Raw genomic sequence first — 7361 nt, forward strand, 5'->3', positions numbered from 1 at the left:
GCAACAAAGAAGCAGAGACTTGGAGGGGCTGTGACTTGTCAAGTGTCAAACAACTAAGACGTGGGAGAGAAAGGACTGGCATTCAGTTCTTTGGGCTCTTGATCAGCATTCTTTCCGGGACTCAAAGCTACTTTAAAATGCAAAGATTTTCATATCAAACATTTCCCTTTCCAAATGAAGAACTGATCAGTGATGCAGGAAAATTGTTTAGGTTTGTTGGCAGAACTTTCCTCCCAAATTCTCATCCTAACCACAGTATTTATACGGTGGTTATAGAGAGTCAATTGCCAGGCTGACAGTGTTTACTGCAAATTATAAATATTTCCACCTGCCTCTTAACTGCACCTGTGAAATCTACATGATGCCATTGTCATAATTCAGTCAATGACAGATATAAGTAGCCTGTTCCTATCTTCGGTCATCCTCCTATACTCCCCACTGTCTTCCCCCACCCCTCTTTCATTGCAAGTAGGAAACAGGAAAATATGGTTATGGGTAAAGCCATGAGATGGAAATGCAACATTTGCTAGTATATCTTTCATTAGACAGCAAAGTTAAAATAATTCACACAGATGGCAAGGTCATCAGTACTCTGCCAATTTATTTTAAAAGAGTCATTTTCTATAATTCAGATGTAGGGCTGGGCTAAATGTCAACTCTAATAAGGTAGAAAATTCTTACAGTGGAAAACTCTGTGTGCATGCGTTTCTAACGAACTTTGAGGACCCACTGTGCATTGCTTTATTTAGAGATCATTTTTTATTTTGTTTCCTGCATAATGAATAGGCTCAGTTCCAATCTCAAAGGCAAATACATATGGAGATATAAAGAAAAAAATGGATGGAGGGAAGCAATTTAATATATGATAGTGTCTCTCTCAACTAATGAATAATTAAATTTTGGATTTGTTGTCTGTCCAACAAAAATGGAAATATAGGCAGATGCTGAGGGAAGTGTGGCCATGGCATGTTAATGATGGATTAAATGAAACATTGTATTGTTCTACTATTATTGTGTGAAGCTGGGTGTAAAGGAAGAGCCTGAATTTAAGGAGGCAGAATGTCCCAAGGAGATTAAGGTGCTCTATAGTTTTGGGATCTTGCCTTGCAAATGAATCCCATTTGGCCAGAGGCAAAATTTTATTTTCTTTTATTATATTGTTCTCTGCACCCCAACCCCGCCCTCCCTTGCAACCTGTCTCATGCTCCACAGCCCTTCCCAGTCCTCTGATCAAGATTGGAGTAGCTAAATTAAAGGACTGGTTAAAATTTTTGATTTTTAAATCAAAAAACCTACTCCTTGATGCCAAATAAATGCATAATTTAGAAAATAAAGAATCAGTACTAGTTTTCATATTAACTGGATGGGTCTTAGCAACTCTATTCATAGTAGCCTCAAACTGGACACTACCCACATGCTCATCAACAGAAGAATAAATCAATTATAGCATATTAGCCCAATGGAATTCTACGTATCAATAAGAATGAGTGATTTCTAACTTCTTACTACCATATGGATGAATATCCTGTGAATAATGTTGAACCAAAGGAGCCGGCTCCAAATGAGAACATATCATGTGAATTAATTTATAGACAAAGAGTACAAAAAACACGGAAAAACCTATCTGTCCTGTTAGAAGCAAGCTTATCTTTTGAGTTAGTAGTGATCAAAAGGCAGCACAGAAGGGGCTTCCTAGGTGTATGTAATAAATTACTTTTGAATTTGAATGCTGGGTACACAGGTATATTCTGTTCAGACCATGAAGATTCATCAAGCTGTTCACTTTGTTTTTTCTGTATCTCTATTTCAATTTTAAAAAATTCAAAATTTTACTGGATGGATTCTCAAAATAATAACTTTAACAAAGAGACTTAGCAATTTATAACCTGTATACATCAGGGACCCCAGATGGATCAGCCTTGGTAAAAACACAGTCCAACAAAGAAGTAGAGGTTAATAAGCAACGGTAATTCAAATGCATGTTGAACTTTCCTCTCCTTTCTCCTCTTCTGCTGCTCTGCTCTGGAGCCTCTAGTTGGTTCAAGTGTAATCTCTCTCCTTCCAGCTCAACGTTGAGTTCCAGGTCATCATGGTTTTTCCCCTGACTCTCTTGCTTTTCCAGTCTTGTCTATTTCAATTCATTCTCCTTCCTCCTATTTGTTATTCTGAATCCCACATGATGCTGCTTCTGTATTAAAATGGGATAAAATAAGCTATATTAAACCATAATAATAAGCCTTTGGAGGAGAGAATTCTGAAGGTCAAGGGAAAAAGTTGGGCAGTAATGACTTCTTAAAGGTCTCTTCTTATCAAGGGAAGCAACAATAGGGGATTACAAGGCTTTACTTGTAGAAATTGCTTACATCTTGTTTGATATAAATCAGAGGGAAAAAATAAGTTTGCTTATGACTTTTGGGTGAAGGAAGACAACCACCAGTATAGTTCAGTTCAGTTCAGTCGCTCAGTCGTGTCCGACTCTTTGCGACCCCATGAATCACAGCACACCAGGCCCCCCTGTCCATCACCAACTCCTGGAGTTCACCCAAACTCATGTCCATTGAGTTGGTGATGCCATCCAGCCATTTCATCCTCTGTCATCCCCTTCTCCTCCTGCCCCCAATCCCTCCCAGCATCAGAGTCTTTTCCAATGAGTCAACCCTTTGCATGAGGTGGCCAAAGTATTGGAGTTTCAGCTTTAGCATCAGTCCTTCCAAAGAACATCCAGGACTGTTCTCCTTTAGAATGGACTGGTTGGATCTCCTTGCAGTCCAAGGGATTCTCAAGAATCTTCTCCAACACCACAGTTCAAAAGCATCAATTCTTTAGCGCTCAGCTTTATTCACAGTCCAACTCTCACATCCATACATGACTTCTGGAAAAACCATAGCCTTGACTAGATGGACCTTTGTTGGGAAAGTGATGTCTCTGCTTTTCAATATGCTATCTAGGTTGGTCATAACTTTCCTTCCAAGGAGTAAGCGTCTTTTAATTTCATGGCTGCAATCACCATCTGCAGTGATTTTGGAGCCCCCCAAAATAGTAACCATCTGCAACTTAATGAAGGGGAGAAAAAAATGAGGAGTAATATGATGAAGCCAGCAAAGAGAAAAAGATGAAATAAAGCACAGTTATATGCATAAGGTGAGATGAAATAAGTTGTCAATCCTTGCCTGGACTACAGTAGTTATCTTCTGATTGCCCTCTCTGCCACAGTCTGACCTGTCATATACCCAACCTTTATGGCACAACCATGGCAATCTATTGAAAATAGAAATCTGGTTGCCATATCCTTCCCCAGGTGCCCTGGTCCTGTTCTCTGAGTCATCCACTGGATAAAGTCCAAGTCTGCCATGCCGAAGTCTACCTACCTTCCAGCTTACCTCCTGCTACACTCCTTCTCTATCTTGAAACCTATTGCTTTTCTGCCCAGTACATCCTTCCTTCTAGGATTTGCTACCCACCCACTCCCCACCACCATCTCCTCCACACATGGCTACCTTGTAAGCAGGGCTGTATGCAAACTTTGACCACAGCTGATTGGTTTTGATTGGCAAGATAAGGACTATATTAGTTCTTTCTCTGAGTCATACCTCCTCTGTTACAGTTGATTGGTTCAGAAGGGAACATCTGGTCAAAGTGAGTGAATTGCAATCCTTCTGTAAGACATTTTGGAACTGGAACAGAGAAGGAGAAATGAGTGTTTTCCAGTAGCTCAAACTGTCATATTTAAATTTTAAGAATCATGTCAGTGATGTTTCCTGACATCTGGAACTGTAACAGATGAGGAGGATGAGAGAGTAAGAGGGAGAGAGAGGAAAACGAGAGAGAGACACAGACAGATACCAGAAGAAAGCAGAGCTGAAAGCCAGAAGCTCTGGTCAGTGTTCAGGTTCTTGGTTATACCTTTCTCTAAAGGCCTGCCATTTCCTTGAAATCTATAAGATAGCCCACTATCCTTAACATAAACTTCTGTTCCTTTTAACCAAGAGTCCCGTTACTTCCAAAATTAACAAATTGCTGTTACTTCTTCACATTAAAGTCCAATGGTGTGCTGATAAACTGGTTTTCTAATACATAAAAATGTCCTTATTTGTAGCATTTGCCAGTTTCCATGGTATAAATATTCCTGCGAAAGCCAACTTCAAGCCACCAAAGGTTTAACAACTGGAAACTCTTTTTTTTAAATTTATTTTATTGAAGTATAGTTGACTTACAATGTTGTGTTAATTTCTGCTGTACAGCGAAGTGATTCAGGTATACATATATACATTCCTTTTCATATTTTTTTATTACGGTTTATCACAGGACTTTGAATATAGCAACTGGAAATTCTTGACTGTCTCCAACCAGCTCTTGCAGAAAAGCCAGCACCGCATACCACCGCAATGCCACCAACTTTTTCACCTCCCTGTCTTTGCTCATGATGTTCTCTCATCTGGTAATGCCCACCCCATCACCTCTCTTCCTCAGCTTCTTACTTTCTCATTTCCTGTACTACTTCTGCCAGGAAGCCTTCTTGAACTCCCTCCATGCTCCCTTAGGTTGCCACCGTTACTGTACGCATGATGCTAAGCTGAAATTTATGTGACTGTGTGCCTCTCTAGTCTACAAATACCCATCCTAATCCTCTCTGTGGTCCCTGTGCCAACTCAGAGCTTGCCATACAGGATTGATGGGGAAGAGACTGGGTAGTTCTGGGTGCTGTTTGGCAGGACATCTCTGGCTGAGATAGGGCAGAAAGGGTCTGAGTGGTCAGAGCTCAGCAGGAGACCTCAGGGGACCTGGAGGCATGGATGCTCAACTAACCTCAGCCCTGGACGATGCTTCAGATCAAGACAGCTCTGCTGAAATTGATGGGAGCACTAACAAATCCAGTAAATAAATAATGATCAGGACTTCCATGTTGGTACAGGGGATAAGAATCTGCCAGCTAATGCAGGGGGTATGGGTTTGATTCCTGGTCTGGGAAGATTCCGCATGCTACGGAGCAACTAAGCCTGTATACGACAACTACAAAGCCTGCGCCCTAGAGCCCGTGCTCCACAAGGAGAGAAGCCACTATGATGAGAAGCCTGTGCACGGCAATGGAGAGTAGCCCCCACTGCTGCACTAGAGAAAGCTCGCATGCAGCAGCTAGGACCCAGTGCAGCCCCCAAATCAGTCAATTAATTAAAAAAATTGTCAGATGGAGCTTGACTATTATACTGGGAAAATAGCCATCGTCACAATAAAAAGTAACACCAGACTTACCTGGAACAATCAGACTCTAGGTGCTTAAAAAAAAAAAAAAAATCAGGCTTTGTGGCCAAATACAGAAGATAAAAAAAGAACTACTGCTCAGTCTTTCTTCAAGGGCTGTCTGCGGCCCTGCCTCACCTGTGAGGTTGTAGCTGGCTAGTCTGACTTACAGCGGCTCCATTAGGACTTCTCTTTATAACATTTGGTTGCTAATAAATCATGAAGTGATTCTTAGTATTTAGATAGCTCAATTTATACTTTTACAAAACAATTTTTCACAAGGCTCCCCATATTGATGCCGGGTTTTTTAAAGCTAGGAGTCATGATTGTATTTATCTCTACATAGTATTCCTTGGTGTGTCTCACCGTACATCAGAGTCAGCCTTTCTCCTTGAATGCTCACCTGAGCTAATGCCAAAGTGCCTTCTCTTTGTGTGGAGTGGACAGCTGAGGGCCTGGAGGCTGAGAAGAAGATAGTGTTCACTCAGGCACATTCATGTGGCTAAAATTTTTGAAATGTAAGTTGGTTCTTCCTTCATATCTCAATTGAGTATTATACAAGACCCCTAACCTGTGCCCAATTACTGTTTAGCTGGAATAATTAATTCCATATTTGAATGGAATTCCCTTCAGGCTCCAAACAGATGCCTTATTATGCTAAGGTAGCTTAAACTTGTAGCTCTAGTCCTGAAGAGCATTTGAGAGGGGAAGGGGGCTTTTGCTCCTTAATCATGTTAATTATGAAAAATGATCACAATCAGAGACTTTCAACTTGGTGAGATGGTTGTGCAAGTGGGTTTTTGTCAGAATCTGCTTAAGAAGAAATAGCAAGAGAGAGTGAGTGAATCAGTGATCTTAAACCAAAAACATTCCCTTGTTGACAAGATTATTTTCCAAAGTGATGACGCCATATTCACACTTGGAATCTAGCGCTGGATTGAAAGCGTTCACCTATGAAATATTTATCTCCAGAGCTTGCCCAATCATTGTCCTGACAATGTTCATGTGTGATGACAGAAGGGTCACCATGTTATTCTGCATGATGCCAAAAACTTGGTCTTTGTGCACCAGTGCCGAATCAAATCTTGAAGACAGAGTTTTGGGTGGAGTAGAACAATAGCTTTTACTAGGCAAAGGGAGATGCAACAGTGTCCCTGAAAAACTGTGTCCCAATCTGGGAGGATTTGGTGAGGAGTTTTATAGCAGTGGTTCAAGGGTGGGCTTGCTAATAAGGATTAGGGTGTCTGTAGGCTTTTTATTCCTTTAATCTGGCCTCAGGTGGTCTCCTGATGAGCTTTTCCAGGTTATCATACTGTGACCTTCTTTGGAATGAAGGGGCTTCCCTGGTGACTCAGATGGTAAAGAATCTGCCTGCAATGCTGGAAATATGGGTTCGATCCCTGGGCTGGGAAAATCCTCTGGAGAAGGGAATGGCTACCCACTCCAGTATTCTTGCCTGGAGAATCACACGGACAGAGGAGCCTGGTGGGCTACAGGCCATGGATCGCCAAGAGTTGGACACAACTGAACGACTAACACTTTCACTTTCACTGGAATGAAGAATGCTAATATATTCCATTTGTTGGGGTGTCTTAGTTCCCTGGTAGCTGGGCTTCCCTGGTGGCTCAGACAGTATAGAATCTGACTCAGTGCAGGAGATACGGGTTTGATCCCTGGGTCCAGAAGATCCCTGGAGAAGGATATGGCTAACCACTCCAGTATTCTTGCCTGGAGAATTCCATGGACAGAGGAGCCTCATGGGATAGTCCATGGGGTCGCAAAGAATCAGACACAACTGAGCAGCTAACACTTTAGTTCTATAAAGGAGCTCAAATGTATTGTTATGTGTATCCCTTGAGGTGGAACAAGGACCCTGCCCCCAGGCTGCATACTGTTTGCTGGTCGCCCTTCCCTTGTCTCCTCATCCCTCTCCCATCCCTGATTAGTAACTGTTCGACTCTGTCCTTTGGAACTCAAGGAAGGACATGGATGTTAGAGTGTATTCCGGACAAATGGGACACAGGGAACATGGACAGGCTTGCGTGCTCAGGAGCCCCACAGGGTCCTGCTTTCTTTTACGCCCCACAACCCACACCCCTGGTGAGGGACAGATGGTGGAGCAC

Source organism: Bison bison, unplaced genomic scaffold, assembly GCF_000754665.1.
Source record: "Bison bison bison isolate TAMUID 2011002044 unplaced genomic scaffold, Bison_UMD1.0 scf7180017864317, whole genome shotgun sequence".
In the NCBI taxonomy this organism is placed as follows: Eukaryota; Metazoa; Chordata; class Mammalia; order Artiodactyla; family Bovidae; genus Bison; species Bison bison.